Here is a 17,735-nt window from a genome sequence, read left to right as displayed (position 1 = left end):
CCATTTTCACGATATTGATTCTTCCTATCCATGAGCATGGTATGTTCTTCCATTTGTTTGTGTCCTCTTTTATTTCACTGAGCAGTGGTTTGTAGGGATGTAAAGGACCTCTTCAAGGAGAACGACAAAATATTTTCAAAGTTATTTTCACTTTAAAAATGATCTTGATATTTTAAGTCCAGGTAGATATGAGGTGGAGTTGCCTAGCATTTTCTGAATTAACACTTTTAATTCATTAAGAAAGCTATCAGCACTTTTCATAAAAGTTATTTGCTTTGGCAAAACCAACTGTGTAACACATGGTCATATGTAAGCATAATGGAATATAACCCTAAGTCATAGTTTACAGGAGTGAATTTCAAGACTCCTTTATAAACAAGGAAATTTTGATTTTTCAGCCATGTTTCATTTAATAATCAGAAGGGAACTTCATAGGCTTTTAGTAGTGAGATATATGCTGTTAATCTTTTTCTTAAAAAATTGGATAAGTCACATTTTTCAAAATATTTATCATCTCTCTGTATAGTCCCATTTCATAGATACTTGGATAGAAGTGTATGTGTCCATATTTTCATTCTGCGAATATACATTCAATCATGTAATTAGGAGCAATCACCATTATCAGCAGTTTTAAAACATCTTTTTGATTAATGTCTCAATTTTTTTCTCTCATACTATTTTTACCCATGACAAATGATAATTCAGAAATATATATATAAAGGAAGAACATGAAACAAGATTATTACAGTAACTTAGTGATATAAAGAAGAGTATTTCCTGTAGGGTAGTCCAATTACAAAATAGTAAAACAGGAACAAAATACAATAAAGTGTTTTTTCTATTTGTTTCAGTAAGTTTAGCACAGCAGGAGTTGTGGCATTCCTCCTGACTGGTGTGTCAAATCGGCAGTTTGAAATGTAACTGCAAATAGGAATTACTTTAAAGACACCATATATAAGCTAATAACCTTAGCCATATAAATGAGATAATTATACAGCATTTAATATATTTAGTTTGCTTTTATTGTAATAATTTCATACCTTCGGTTTGAGACAATATGTTCATTTTGAAAGATTAATAAACTTTTATGTTGAAGGCATGTCAGAACTAAACTTTGAATCATTTAAAGGCTGGTTTGCCTGTATCAGTTTTTTGCAGGTATCTGTTTCTTGCCAGTTCAGTTTAATTTGAGGAAAAGATGTTATGAATTAAACAAACAACATCACAAAAAAAATTGACATACGATCCAATAGAACTTTTGAAAAATAATCAGAAATTACTTCAGGACCAACATCTTGGACTATAGCACAGGAGAAAAAGGGTTGATTTTGTGGATTTGTGGAAATTTGACACTTTTTTTTTAATGGCAAGAGATCTAGGTTTCAGAAAGGTCAACCAAGGCAAGAAGGATAAGTGGGAGAACTGGGACTTCTATACTAAGGGAGGATAAGACCTCACAAGTCAGGTGTCCCTTGGCAGTGAATCTTGAAAAGATATCGTTGGGAGTCTTGGTAAAAGAAATATCTGAGGGATAGATCTGAGGCCCCAGAAGGAAAATTGTGCTTTGAGTAGTACAAACTGCTTCTGACTCTGTGGTTCCTTGTGTATTTCTTATTGTATAAGTCCAAAGTTCCTACTGCAGAAGAGGTGACCCTAAAACAGTGTGAGAATGTGCTGAGTGATTGCTGGTAGAATGGAGCATTATACAGTCTGAAAATGTGGAGACTGTAAAATGAGTTCAGACAGGAACTTTTAGTCTTGCCCTCTGACATCTTGGCAGTTCTTATTCAGGCAGAAGAAAGATTTGTCTTAATTAAGGATTATGTTCATATGTTCATAATTAAATAGTTTTAAAAACCTGAAAGAATTTGCTAGAGCCAACTGTCAGAATTGTGCTGTATCCAACTACAAATTTATCTGGAAGGCATTTCACTGCCAAGCTTTTTGAATATGTAATCTGAACAGCGTGACTCCACGTCTTTACCTCCCAGTCATACCTCAACCCACTACAATCTGGCTTCTTTGCATCATTTTTTCTGTTAGACATAGTGCCCTTTACAAAGTAAAAGCTCAATTGACATACTGATGTATTTTAATTTTAATTTGTTATTTATGTTTTATATCCCACTTCTAAAATATTAAAATGAGATATAGTAAGTTTGTATGAAGATTAGACACTACTACTCAAATAATAAAATAAATAATCTTTATCACATATTTTAAATTAAACAATTGAGACAAGAACTACAGAAATTGGAAAAAAAAAACTATGCTGAGCGGTGAATAGTTACTCTACATGGTTGAAATTTCAATAAGGGAGAGAGGAGGCAAACCGTAAAACAGTTTCACAGAATACAGGAATAAAGAAACATGAGGGAGAAAAAAATGGGCCTTTCCATTTGCTGTTCCTTCTGCCCCCAGATATTTGCATGCCCCCAGATATTTCTGTGCCCCGAGATGTTTCCTCTCATCCTTCAGTTCTTTCCTCAAATGTTACCTTCTCAGGTTCACCTTTTTTGGCTACCATATAAAATTGGAGCTCAACTTATAGCATTAACACTTCTTATCCATTTTCCTAATTTATTTTTCTTCTGAGAACTTAAAACTATCTAATATGCTATATTATCTTACATTTTAAAAATTTTCAATGCATCTCTCCCAGTAAAATATAAGTTGTGGCAGGGCCATAATTAGTGACATAAGCTGTATCCATTTGAAGAGTAGAAGCAGAAACTAAATTGGTGCTTTGGTCAGTTTTGGCTGCTATAGCAAAACGCCATCAGTGGGGTAGCTTAAACAACCAACATTTGCTTCTCACAGTTCTGGAGGTTAGGAGTTTCAGATCAAGGAGCCAGTAGAGGTTCTTGGTGAAGGTCCTCTTTCTGACTTACAGAGAGTATTGTCTTCTTGCTGTGTCCTCATATGGTGGAACAAGACCTAACTAGCTTTCTGCCCTCTTTTTAGAAGGATGCTAATCCTATCCCTGTAGGCTCCACCATCATGACCTCATTACCTCCCAAAGGCTTCACAATGGGATTGGGGCTTCAACATGTGAATTTTGGTGGGCACAGGCATTCAGTCCATAGCAATTGGAATAGGTTGTAGAATGAATGGCTGGATGAATGCAAAGAAAGGAAATGGAGATTGTCACTATAGATGACAAACTTTTTTCCTACTTTTTGTCTATGCAGAGGAGGAAGGAAATGTTAAGACTCAGGGAGAAATGTTACCAGATTGGAGCAATCAAACGTAATTAAATGGTATTAAGGAGGCTCCAAGAAACAACGGAAGAGATGAAAGTTAAAAGCATGTGACTCTACAGAAGGTGGAAGGAGATGAAATCCAATTACACTTGTGGGGATTTCTCTTTACTAGGAGGAGGGTCAGAAACACCATCATGATAACAGGCAGAAAAAAAGACAGTGGCCGTTACAAATAGGTTCACAGAGATGGTGGCAGCACTATTTGGGAGTGCCACTGGAAAGCTTTGATTTTGACACAGAAGTAGAAAGAAAGGTTATCCGGTGAGGATGAAGGAATGGAATATGACTGGCTTGGAAATTGGAAGAGAAAGAAGAAAGTTTTAAAGAGTTGTTCTGGGGAATGGGAGAGTGAGAGTTTGACCAAAGAAGTTAAGTTCCATTGCTGTGCAGTATTGAGAGCTCAATCAATGAAAGAGTTTAGACCATGAGGCTAGTTTTCTACACAGATTTTCACTGTGGACATGGATATTTTCATCTAGAATTAGGATATTCTAAAAAAAGGCATAATGGAAGAACTGCAAGGGGGCTCTTTATAAAAAGTTATTTGAGGTGATGAAAAATAGAATTTCAATTGTGAAAACTTGGATGAAGTAAATAGATAAGAAAAAATAAGAGAAATCAATAATGATTATAGCTATAATTTGTTGCTTACCTACTATGTGCAAACAACTTTTCTAAATACTTTACATGTATTTACTCAATTCTTGTGACACTCTTATGAAGTAGGTATTATTACTTAAGTTTAAATTATTATTTTTACTTTAATTTTACAGTTAACATCATGAAGACATCTACATTTATACAAAAAATAAGTGGCAAATATGGGATTTGAATGTTTCCATAGTTTAGTTCTGGTGCCTCCACTCAATGACTTTGCTACACAGAGATCCTGAGGAGCGTAAATATCACTACTAATGGGGGAATTGAACAAGTGAAATGGGAGGTTTGGAGATGTGCATTGGAAGAGGAGGATGATTGAGTTAGAAAATCCAGAAAGAACACACTTTAAGGTACCAACAAGATTCTGAAGCTCTAGGCAACGTGAACTTTTTTTTCCCCCTGCTACCCTCCAGTGGAACAATTCAACGCTGCAGGTATAAAATACTTACCTACATTTATTGAAGATTATCTTTTTCATGTATCATTTTTGAGACAAAAAAAGTTTTGATAAGACATTGAGATCCTAGCAATTTTGTTATGGATTTTTAAGAAAATGGATTAAAGTATTCTCAGTGAAAGCTCCATGGGAGAGCATCTTGAGGTAACAGTCTCAATAAATGGGTCAGACTGAGATAAACACCAAAATCACAGAGTAGCAACATATGTTTATTTCAGGTTATGATAGATTACATAATTTGTACTTCACCTTTGTTATTTCAGATAACTGGCATGGAGTTTCAGAAGGTGATTTTTTTTTCAGAATGAAAGCTTATTCATGCAGGTATATCTTTGCCTGTAGAAATTACTGTCATATACTCAGTAAACTGTTTGAAAATTTGTTGATTGATCATACAAAGCAGGGTCATCATTAGTGTTTCCCAAGAAGTACTGAAGCCACTCCAATAATAATAAACTTCATGGGAACTTGTTGTTTTCACTTGATGTAATGTGACTGGCTAGCCATTGTATAATGTCTCTGTGCTTCCATTTTCCATTCTATAGGGCTAGAGGAGGTGTACCACTGTAGCACAGTGTAAAGACTTCCAGGCACACCTTGATATAGGAATAAGCTTGACTTAAAGAAGGCAGTGTGGATGAAGCTTGGTGGAGGGAGATGAGTTACAAGACTATACAGGACTTGTGTCCTTGCCATAGAAAGGAATATGAATTTTAATTTAATGATAAGAAGCAGGTAGAGACATAATGTCTACCCCTTTTTATAGACAGAAAATGGATTCAGAAAGGTTCCATAATTTGAAGATGGGACTCTCATAAGTGGCAAGGCTGGACTTTATACTCCTGTCTGCCTGCTACAATGCCTTTTCTGTCTTCAATACCACCTTTACTATCTGGTACATAGAGATACTTAACAGATATTTCTGAACATATATGTGCTCTGTGATATGGCAGATGAAACTTCAAATAACTGAAGTGAATACATTTTAAAATACTTTAGATGTATTTCTTAAATAAAGTATAACAATAACATCAAGCTTTATTTTGATCATTTAATTTTTCAATAATGTGTTACTTTGTATGGATTATCTTGTTTATTCTTAATAACAATCCTGTGAGGTAGGTACTATTATTATGCTCATTTTGTATGACCATGGACAAAGATCTTCACCTCAATCCTGTGAGGTAGGTACTATTATTATACCCATTTTATAGCAACAAATATTGAATATTTAACAAATATTGGAAATCTATACTTAAAATGGGTATAATAATAGTACCCACCTCACAGGATTGAGGTGAAGATCTTTGCCCATGGTCATACACTGAATAAGTGATAAAATTCATAATAGCAGAAACTATTTCACTATTTACTTGATTGTCACAGGGAATTCTGTGAAACCATGGTTTATTAGCTCAGTTTGTGGTTATTCTGTGTATGACTAGATGGTTATAAAAATTTAAAAATACATTTCATAGTTCGCATTCTTAGTTTTCTATAACAATTCAGAGAGACCATCCAGATATATGAATTAGGAGAATAATTCTGGAGAAATAGATGTCAGAGCAAAGGACTCTACATATAGGTTAGGATCGTGTTCTTGTTGGGAAGATGGCCAAAAAATAATTTTGAGGATATTTTTTCAGTTATTTAACACATATTGAAAATCTATTATGTTCTATTTGGAAAAGAAATAATTGGTGGGTAGGAGCCAACTAAGATCCAATAAACTTTTGTCTGTGACTTAACTCTTCTGAAGTTGTCAGAACCTTATGTTTCCCAGAGTTAGTTGTTTTGGTCGACAGAAATCTATGCTATACCAAATAAAGACTTTCTAGTTACTATTAACTTTGCCTTGCATGTAGAAAGAAAATATTACTTATCAGAACTTATCATAAATCTTAGGATGCAGTCATATCCCTACATACATTTTGATTATTTCAAAATCAAATATACACTTTAAAAAAGGCTTACTGTGTTTTGAAGTGTTCATATTTTCTTTCTGAAAAGTGGCAAAATAATGCTGGCCTCATGATACTTGGTTTAGTACAGGCAATACATACTAACTAATATAAACAGCATGCCCAGCCAATTCATTATCATCCTGGAACTATGTTCAGCCTGGCTAGTATCATGAAAGATGAGTAGAAGCAGTGAGCTGGCAAAGCTGGCCTCTGCCTCTGGTTGTTAAGCCGTTGGCAGCTCAGGATGCATGACCTTTCAAATATACGCTTCTAATTCAGGATTTCTTATGATGTCATGTAGTTATGTTCTTCCATTTTAGTGTATTCCCTCTTCAAAATTCTGTGCTGAAAAAAGAAAAAAAAGAAGAAGAAATGTAAGCTACTATCCTTTTGGCCAAATGTTGAACTTTTCTTTCTGTAACTTTGTAGGTAGGAGACAGCAGAGTAACTGATGTACCTACTGAAATGAATTTCCTTAAGCAAAATTATTTTAAAAAATATGTCTGGTGTCTTTGTTTATACCTCAGGGATGCCGAGCTATCAGCTGCATGCCTGCTTTTCATTGAAGTATATGTATATTTGTGTATATATGCGTTTGTATGGCTTCTAATAGCATAGTAATAATTTCAGGGGAGGAAATAGAAAAGAAAGCAAGAGAAATGTATTACATTTTGTATTTCCTTCTTGCATTTTTTTTAAAAGATAAGACTCTGTTGTAAAATATAAACCGGTAATTTGATCATTACTTGTTATTCATTTGAACTAGTTCAGCCAACAGATAATGGACAGTGAACAGAGAGAACTCTTTTGGTAAGCCATGTAGTTTTTCCAGGGGTGATTGTTATGCTATGTGTATTTAGATAGAAGCTTTTCCCTGTGTAATCAGCTTGCTGCTGCCCATTTTACTGCCAAACATTCCTTCTCTATGGTAGCATAATACTGTTACCAAGGGAACAGCTTATGGCCGACACATACAGTAGTGCCACAAATTAATTTCACAGTTATCAGGATATAAGGTGATAACAGTAACGTGAGCTACTGTGAAATTTCCATTGTTCCCACAGAGTTACAGTGTAATTATTACTTTTGTGGTAACTAAGCAAATAATTCGCATCACTGCTCCTGGATGTTTATTCTCTCTTCTCTGTCTCACCCTCCTTCCTTGTCTTTTCCTTTCCTTCCTATATTTTCCTCTTTTGTTGGTTCAGACTCTCTCCCAGATTCTGTTTTCACAATTACCAATTAATATAGAGTATTTTTTATATTGGCATTAAAAAAGAGTTTTATTAAAGTGGGGTGAAGGCATTTCATATATGTAACTCATGGGCATAATTAGGATGTTCACTTCTATCAAAGATATAAAAGACTAAAACAGTGTGTTGAGAGGATACATTGAATTTGTGATCAATGTAGACTGAGAGATTCCAGTTTTATTTTCATAGAACATTAACTCCATATGTTGAATAGAAGGATCATCAATTTAATGTGATTAAAAGCAGTGGAGAAAAATGAACTTCCCTAATTAGCTGTGTAGCTTAGGACAAGGAAAACAACTTAAGCTTTAGTACTTACATCTATAAAACTGGGATAATAATAATGCCCACCTAACAGAATTGGTATGTGAATTAAAAGGGATATGTGTGAAAGTGAATTTTAAACTGTACAATAAAAGTTTTAAGCTATTATGATCATTGTCATATAAATGGGGATACATCTGTAAAATGGGGATAAGTATATTCACCTAACAGAATTGGTGTGTAGATGAAAAGAGATATGTGTAAAAGTGAATTTTGAACTGTACAGTACAAGTTTTAAGCTATTACCATCATTGTCATATTTTAATGGGGGCATCTATTGATGACAGCCCACCCTCATTAGGAGAAAATTTATAAGGAGATTTCAAAATAACAGTAACACAGGTAAGAACTGTTTTTATTGCATTTTATTATAATAAAAATAGTGTTTCAGTATACCTAGGGCATAACAAAATGAGATGTTACCATTGTAAAATGACAGTAATTTTAATAATGAAATTTCCAGAGAATGAAACTCATATTTTTTACTGTTTTTATTGAGTATGTGTATATGTTAATTAAAATTTTAGCAGTGAAATATAATTTATAGGAATGTGTATAGTATGTCCATTATTTTTTAAAAAGCTACAATGGTGAATGCATGTGAAATATGAATTGTTCCCTTTGTCAAAAAGTGGAGTTGCTAAGACAAAGATAAAATTATAGAAATGAGTTGAATTTATGTAGGAATGTTTGTTTTTAGTTGCATCAATGTACATAATGATCTTGAGTCTCCATTCTATGTTATTTTGCTTTTTAAATGTATTTTATGTATTCTGTTAGTAAGATCAGCATATAGCTAACAGTTAATATCTGCCACTAAATGTTGAGTAGTGGATTATGTATTTATCATTCCAACACTATAAATCATACACCTTTAGCAGTTAGAAAATTGATACATGATAGAATAAAATAATTTGATGAAACTTTTAGGTATGCATATTTGTTGAATGAATGAATGAAATATGGTGAATATGTAGTAAACTGCCTCCCATTGCTAAATGTCTTTTTAGAGAGGGTAGGAAATTAAAAATAATCATTTTTTTACGTAAATTTTTCTGCCACCCATTTTTGAAGTTACCCAACGCTGGTAACTTTACATAAAGAAGTATGACTTTAACTGGGCTCTCTGCACATCCCATTAGTTAAGACTGCTTTCTCACATTATTATTATTATTTTGTACATAAATAGGTAAAATTATTTTATTTGCTACTCTTATTTGTTCTCTACAAAGAAATTCTAATGTGATCTACAAAAAGGTACTAGAACATGTAAGATTAGACATATTGCAGGATTGATATACAAAAATCAAATATATTCTAATCACAACAAATAATTGAAAATTAAAACTTAAAAACAATGCCATTCAAAATAGCATAAAAGTTATAGAATACTAGGGATAAATCTGACTTGTGAAAGATGTGAAAGATATGTGTACTACAAACCTATGTACCCTGCTGAAATAAGTGAAGCATGGCTTCCCACTTTTTAAGTGTGAAATAGGTGTAGTGACTTTTTTTCTGAAAAGTAAAGTATGTAAAGAGTTAGAAAAGAGTAACTTTTCAGAAGAGAAACCTGAAAAATACTGCCTCAGCCAGGAAATCAAGATTGACATCAATGGTAGTAAGTCATGTTGATGGTATGTACCCCTAGGTGAATAGAATATAGGTCAAACAAGCTTTTTAAAATAGAGATTTAAAAACAAAACAAAAGTAACATATGTTAACTGTAAACATGTATGATCAGTCTTTAACATTTTTGATTTGTTTTTCTATAATGGTGAATGATGTTGAGTATCTTTTCAGGTGTTTTATGCCATCTGTATGTCTTCTTTGGTAATGTGTCTGTTTAGGATATTTGTTTATTTTTTTGGTCAGCTTGTTTCTGTTATAATTTTTGAGAATTTAAAAAATATTATGGATTCAAGTTCTTATCAGATATGTGCCTTGAAAATATTTCCTCCTAGTATGTGGGTTGTCTTTTCATTCTCTTAAGAATGTCTTTTGGCCCTGCCTGGTGGCTTATGCCTGTAATCCCAAAATTTGGGGAGGCTGAGATGGGTGGATTGCTTGAACCCAGGAGTTTGAGGCCAGACTGGGTAACATGGTGAAACTCTATCCTTACTAAATATACAAAAATTAGCCGGGCATAGTGGTGCATGCCTGTAGTCCCAGCTACTTGGGAGGCTGAGGTAGGAAAATCACCTGAGTCCAGGAAGTTGAGGCTGCAGTGAGCCATAATTGCACCACTGCACTCTAGCTTGAGTGACTGGAGTGAAACCCTGTCTCAAACAACAAACAAACAAACTAACAAAATACAACAACCAGATGTTTTAAAGAACAGAAATTGTTATCGTTGATGAAGTTAAATTTATCAATTTCTTGTGCTATGATGTGTATTTTGGTGTCATATCTAAAAAGATATTTGTCTTCCCTAGGGTTGCAAAGATTTTCTGCCATGTTTTCCTCTAGAAATTTTATAGTTTTGTATTATACATTTGGTTCTAGGTTATATTTTACATTAAATTTTATATATGGTATGAGTTATGGATCAAAGTTTTTTTGTTTGTTTGTTTTTTGTTGTTTTGGTTTTTTTTTTTATATGGGCATCCAATTGTTTTAACACCATTGTAGAAAAGACTCATTTCTCCACTGAATTGCCTCTGCACTTTTAAACCAGTTGTCAATATATTTGTGGGTCTCTTTCTGGACTTTGTATTCTGTGGCATTCATCTTTTTTCTGTATTAACACTGGTATAAGATTGTCTTCACAGTGAGTCTTGAAAGCAGTTAGTTATAGTTCTCAAAGTTAGTTTTCCTTTTTATAAGGTTTGGCTATTCTAGGTCACCTGAAATTCCATACGAATGTTAGAATAAGTTTGTCTATTTTTACTAAAAGCATCTGCTAGGATTTTGACTGGGACTGTGTTGACTTGATACATCAATTTGAGAGGAATCAACATCTCTTTTTTTTTTTTTTTGAGACGGAGTCTCGCTCTGTCGCCCAGGCTGGAGTGCAGTGGCTGGATCTCAGCTCACTGCAAGCTCCGCCTCCCGGGTTTACGCCATTCTCCTGCCTCAGCCTCCCGAGTAGCTGGGACTACAGGCACCCGCCACCTCGCCTGGCTAGTTTTTTTGTTTTTTGTATTTTTTAGTAGGGACGGGGTTTCACCGTGTTAGCCAGGATGGTCTTGGTCTCCTGGCCTCGTGATCCGCCCGTCTCGGCCTCTCAAAGTGCTGGGATCACAGGCTTGAGCCACCGCGCCCAGCCGGGAATCAACATCTTAACAAAATTGAGTCTTCTGACCCATGAACATAGTATATCTTTCCATCTTGTAAGGACTTTAATTTTTTTTTCTCAGCATGGTAGTTTTTTAAAATATATTTTAAAACTTAGGAATAGTTTTAGGGTTACAGAAAGAAAGCAGAGATAGCACACTATATAGAGATTTCCCACCTACACCAAGTCAGTTTCCTTTAACATCTTATATAAATGTCCTTTGTCACAATTAATGAACCAATATTGATACATTATTATTAATGGAAGTTCATACTTTGTTCGTATTTCCTTAGTTTTTGCATAATGTTCTTTTTCTGATTTGGAATTCCATCCAGGATACCAAATTATATTTACATATTATGTCTCCTGAGGCTCCTCTTGGCTGTGGCAGTTTGTCCAACTTACCCATTTTTGACGACCTTGACAGTTTTTGAGGAGTATTGGTCAAGTATTTTGTAGAGTGTGCCTCACTTAGGATTTGTCTGATGTTTTCCTCATGATTAGACTGGGATTACTGGTTCTGAGAGGACAAGCACTGAGATGAAGTATCATTCTCTTATTTTCATGAAATTTTATGGGCATTTTGATGTGATTGAGGCTTAGTTTCATCATCTGTAAAATGGAGATAATGATAATAGCATGCAATAAACACTAAGTGAGAAAACTATGTATGTAATAAAGTATTTAGCATTAAGAAGACCTGATGCAGACTAAAGAGCTCAGTAGTGACCAGGCATGGTGGCTCATGCCTGTAATCCCAGCACTTTGGGAGGCCAAGGTGGACAGATCACCTGAGGTCACAAGTTCAAGATCAGCCTGGCCAACATGGTGAAACCCTTTCTCTACTAAAAAATATACAAATTAGCTGGGTGTGGTGGCAGCCTCCTGCAGTCCCGACTACTTGGGAGACTGAAGCAGGGAGAAATGCTTGAACCTGGGGGGCGGAGATTGCAGTGAGCCAAGCTCGCAGCATTGCACTCCAGCCTGGGCAACAGAGCAAGACTCCATCTCAAAAAACAAAACAAAACAAAACAAAAAAACAGAGCTCAGTAGCAGTATTTTTCTTTTCTCTTTGGGAGATGGGCAAGGCCATATGACTAGTTTGGTGTCAGGAGTATCTATGGTTAAGGTCTTCTTACTGCACTGTCCTTCCTTGTGTGTAATGGGCATACCAAAAATAGTTGTTAATGGAAATATCTTCACTCTGTACTGCATTATGACTATGCATAATAGAAGTTAGCAGGTGAAAGGTTCTCTTAGACCTAGAACAATTAAGAAGCATGAATCCTTTCCATCAGTGAAAGCATTTAAAAATATAGTTTTTTTGTAATTGGTTTCTCAGACTCAAAATATTATGAGCACTGTGCTTCATAGAGCAATAGAATATTGACAATATTTTGGTTTTTTTCTTTTTTTCCCATTGCTAACTTTCTATGTTTCTACTTCTTTGTCTTTTCCTACAATGTAACATAAAAAAGATCCATTACAGTAGCTAAATATTTGAGTGCACAAATTTTAGTGATCAGAATAGCTTTAGACAGGTGTATAAAATGCTTGTTTTTTTCTCTGTCCTCAGTGTGGGAAACTGAATAGGATAAATTAGGTTAGTCAATACACTGTCATTTAATTATTCTTTTTCTCAAAAGAAAGGAGTTTTTAAAGTAGTAGAAACTGTCTGAGGTCAACTGATTCACAACCAGACCATTACATTTGGTTACTAGACTTAAACATGGCTTCCCTGGAGACATTCTGTGTTATCAAAAATGCAAATTAGTGACTCCTTCAAAAAATTTACACATAATTCAAATTTAGCACACCTGTAGTATGAATATACGTTAGACCACAAAACTTGTTCCACTGCTCTAATGCTACAGTTGCAAAAGCAAATCACAGTTTCCAAATTAAGCAGAGGTTTCAGTGGTTTTAATTTTGTGAAGATGTTTTCCTTCCTGAATCATATTGTGAGTCTAGTAGTTCTTAACTGGGTGACTGGGTCTTCCTGTCTTTTGGGGGACATTTGGAAATGTATGGAGACATTTTTGATTGTCACAATGATTGGGAGGTTCTCTGACATTTGGTAGGAAGGGGTCAGAAATACAATACATCCCACAATGTTGTGGAAAGCATTTAATAAAAGGGAAGCATTAAATATTCCTCAAAAATGTGAATCATGCCACTTGAGAACTGTGGGTAATCCTGATTCTTATGAGAAAAATCTGTGTTTATGTACCTTGTATATTAAACTCTTACTTAGACATAACTTTGGATGAACCAACTGCCTTTTTTCTTACTGAGTATATAAAAATTAATAAATAAGCTATATAAGCTCAACAGAATAACTTAACTATTCATAAAATGTCTTTCAATAGTTTAATAGATAACTGGAAATTTATTTTTGATAGCAGCTTATACTAAAGCAAATAAGGACATGTGAAAATTGTAGATAATCTTTAATCATGCCTACAAATTTGATTAAAATTACCTGTTGATTTTTTTTCTAATTGAATCTTTTGAACTCAACAGAATATCTTTCTAGTAATTCTACTTTTTCCAATATGTGACCTAACATGAGCCTAGTCTTTTGAAGAATTCTAAAGATGAGTAAAAAAGAGATGTGAAGAGAGTAAGAAATAATATCCAAATGGTGAGAACACAGAAAATAACCACACTGTTTTTACTTTTTCAACATATGGTATTATCCACATTTTGCAGAAAAATAGAATGTATTCAAGCAAGTTTTCTGAAACAAATGTCAGAAAAGTAAGAGAGCCATATAAATCACATTGTTGCAGACTATTCTGTGCCCTCCATGAAAACATTGTATTTTTGTTTGAAATGCGTACATTCTGTAGAAAATCAGTTCTCTCTAGGGTCCTCTGGCATAGAATCCTTCTGGGCTTTGTATCATCCTTTTCAGTATGTTTAAGAAAGAACTATTAGAGACTAACATATTCGTATCATTGCTCTCCTTCTTATGCAAGAAAAGTGACCTCTTTCAGCAGCAACTTTTCTGTGTAAAAAGCATGTGATCCTGAAGTCAGCTGGGTCCATGAAGAATATTCGTTTTGAATCTAGGCCAACTTTGAGACAGAATTGATCATTTTTCTCCAATACCAGAAAGAGTTTGCTCTTAGAAAATGGTAAGCAGTGTGGGGATTCCAGATGATTTCTCGAGGGAGGTAGATGAAAAGTTTACAATGTGGGTCCCAGGTTTCTGTTAATGTGACTCCTCATTAGACTTGTTCCTTCCCCAAAGCTGCCCCACCTCCCACAGATACCTCAAGTGATGCTATTGTGGTTTTTCTCTGTTGCTTAACTTGATATTTCTCCCTTGCAATCTTGAAGGGCTTCTTTTTCTGTTTTTCAAAACCATCCTTCTCTAAGTCTATCAAAGACTTAAAGCAGTATATAAAATGATCATATTGTGTTAAAGCTGCATGCTAATAACTAGCTGAGATCAGCTGTACTTGGAGGTTGAGCATGTTGATTTGAGGAAGGGAGCTGAGTGATTTTTGGACACGGAGTCTTTCAGGAGGTATATATAAGAAGACATATTTATGTTATTCTTAATTTTGTTATTCAAATATTGCTTTTGAGAAAATTATGAAATAGCAAAGGAACTTAGGCAACCATGAGGTCATATGGGCTTGGTGGGAAGTGTGGGAGGTGAGAAAAAAGCACGGAAAAAACAAGGCTATTTAAAATTTTCCTTATCATCTATAATAAATACTGTGATTTATTTTCTGAGGGCTAAAGCCTAAAATTCATATTCATAAACTATTTCCCAGAATTCAAACTACTAGAATTTATCATGCAGGGTTTTGTATCTTACTGATCAATAGTAAGCATGCAAATAATAGCTTTTGATTCAATTTTGCAAAAGAAAGAAATACTGTTAAATAATTGATGCTCCCAGTATAGTCAGAAGCCATATCATTAAACTGTGTCTCATATAAAGCATTTCTGAGGGAGGGTCAGCTCATGTGATCAGTTATATTTGCTTCTGAAATATGTAATATATGGATAGTACTCTCAGATTTTTAATACTGGGTAATTAGTATATTAATTTTATACTCAAATTAGGGCTGTTATGTGGACGTTAGCCAGATTCTGGGTCACTATGCATTTCTTGTTGAATGAAGGTACTAATGTGTACCCCAGTGCAGGTTATTTCTTGGGTTAAGGTTTTATTCAGCCACAGGTGTTTGCATTAAACAGCTTGTTTCCAGCACTTTGGGAAGCCTAGGTGGGCGGTGGATCTCATGAGCTCACCAGTTCAAGACCAGCCTGGGTAACATGGTGAAACCCCATCTCTACAAAAAATACAAAAATTAGCTGGGCATGGTGGTGCATGCCTGTAGTCCTAGCTACTCAGGAGGCTGAGGTAGGAGGATGACTTGAACCTGGGAGGCAGAGGTTGCAGTGAGCTTCAATGGCGCCACTGCACTCCAGCCTGGGCCATACAGCCAGAGTTTGCCTGGAAACAAACAAACAAACAAACAACAACAACAACAACAAAAAGAATACAGCTTGTATTTTTGCCTTTGCAATATTATTCAATCCTGGATGAGAATTCAGGGGAATCGCCTTTCTGTCCTTTATTAGCTGATTAGCCTTGGGAAAATCATGTTAGATTCTATAGGCCTGTGTACGCCTTGATCACTTTTTCCTCACTTCATGTTAGTTATCAATTGCTACATAATCAACATTCCAGACCTCAGTGGCCTAATGCAATAACAAGTTCACAATTTTTTGCAAGTGTGTCAATAGGCTGGACTCAGTGGGTAGTTCTGTTGGTCTTCCTTGAGCTCATTCAAACTATTTCAGTGATATGGGAGCACCGCTGATGCTGGCAGGACCAAGATGGTCTCTCATGTAGTTAACAGTTGGTACTGGTTGTCAGCTAAGGTATCTTTCTTCTTTCTCATATGGCTTCTCCTCCTTTGGTAGGCTAAATAGTATCTTATAGCCTAGAGGTCTGGATTCTAAAGGAGCAAAAGTGGAAGTTACCAAGCTTCTTTAAAACCAGGTTCAAAACTGATACAGCATCACTTCTGCCATCATTTTAGTGGTCATTGAAACTCACAAAGTAGTCTAGATTCAAGGGAAGGGAATGTAGGTCCCAAGTCTCTCTCAGTGTGGCTCCTCCTTAGCCTTGTTTCTTCCCCAAAGCTGCCCCACCTGCTGCACATACCTCATGGGCTGCTGTTGCGGTTCCATGTATCTCTTCATGGGATAAACATCACGGACATAGATAGGGATGGAAAGGTTTGTTGGCACCATCTTTGAAGAAAAGCTGCCACTTACTATGAATAAAGTCGTTTTCACGTTGTGTTGCAATGATAATTTAACCTACCTACCTCTCTACTACAGTATGATTTTCCTAGAGGAAGTTTTATTACTAAATCTTGTCTCTTGTATGAATGTAGCAGGTGACCAATAAAGGTCAATGGTAGAGTGATCTCTATGTTGAAGCTGTTGATTACGATAGTATCAATGTTTATATATGCTTATATTTTAGCACTTACATTTAAATATCTTCACCTCTTTTCAGAAAAGAAAATTTTGAGATTAACTTGATTTTTAAAAGTGCTCTATTATTGTCATAGCCTTGTTCAATGGAACTTCTGTTTGTTCAGAATTTCCCTTAAGATTCAGCTTTTTTTTTTTTTTTGAACAAATGGAGGACATCATAAAAATTGCAGAAGGATCGTTATTTTAAATGGTTTGCCTTAGACTTGCAGTCTTTGCCAAGAATTGTTCTTTAAAGTGTTTGCTACTTCTCTGCCTAAGGGTAAGTTGAATCTTGTAAATAGACCTCTTTCTTCTTCTTCATGTATTACAGACTAGCAGGGGAACTTTGCCATGGATGACTGCCATTATTCTAAGTGCAGGCTAGAAATGCAGGTTGACAATTTAAGCCAGCAGTTGTGATATAGCATCTTGAAACTTCTTTATTTCCAAAGTGTTTTCATTATGATCTATTTCACTGTTTAGTATAAAAGTCTCACTTATTTCATTTTACTTTAGATGTTGATGCAATTATGGCTTATTAAGTTATGCTTTCAAATATTTTCACTGCCAATATGAAGTATCCTACTGGGAAATCTGTAAAACAAGATGAGAGGCTTTATTTTCTTTCTGAATTTAGGTATTATTTGTGTGCATATATAACTTGAAATTTGTAGTAGTATTTTCTGTAATTGACCAAATGTTCACTTTTTTTCATTACTATTGTATAGAAAATAGGAGAATGCATGAATATTTTAAGGACTGTTCTAGGTTCATAGTGACCTGTTTGTTTTTGTTGTTGTTTGTTTTGTTTTTTTTCTCAAAGCCGGAGAAATAAAGCATAAAATATGAAGCAATGGTTAACTAGTCTAGAAGTTAGAAACTTCCATGCAAAAAGAGAACAGTTTACACAATTTTATCCCTCACTAGTTATGTACTAATTAGCTTTTTATTTCCACCCAAATTCTTTCAGGTATATGCTATATTTTAACAAGCTTTCCCTTTGCAAACGTTTGCTAATTTTAG

The 17,735-nt window shown here is 34.8% G+C and overlaps 1 protein-coding gene and 1 long non-coding RNA gene across 4 annotated transcripts in view; one reads left to right on the top strand and one right to left on the bottom strand.

The window, feature by feature from the left end:
• The window catches only part of DPYD (dihydropyrimidine dehydrogenase), an 861,792-nt gene that overhangs the window by 125,724 nt on the left and 718,333 nt on the right, over positions 1-17,735 (top strand). The gene's annotated exons all lie outside the window — the stretch shown is intronic.
• LOC105524217 lies at positions 6,088-7,242 on the bottom strand. Its single transcript, XR_001003716.1, has 3 exons — positions 7,091-7,242; positions 6,867-6,947; positions 6,088-6,689 (listed from the first exon to the last, which is right to left on the bottom strand). It is a non-coding gene; the product is annotated as an uncharacterized LOC105524217 (long non-coding RNA).

Source organism: Colobus angolensis, unplaced genomic scaffold, assembly GCF_000951035.1.
Source record: "Colobus angolensis palliatus isolate OR3802 unplaced genomic scaffold, Cang.pa_1.0 Scaffold491, whole genome shotgun sequence".
Taxonomy (NCBI): Eukaryota; Metazoa; Chordata; class Mammalia; order Primates; family Cercopithecidae; genus Colobus; species Colobus angolensis.
This window is presented reverse-complemented; position numbering and strand designations above follow the sequence as displayed.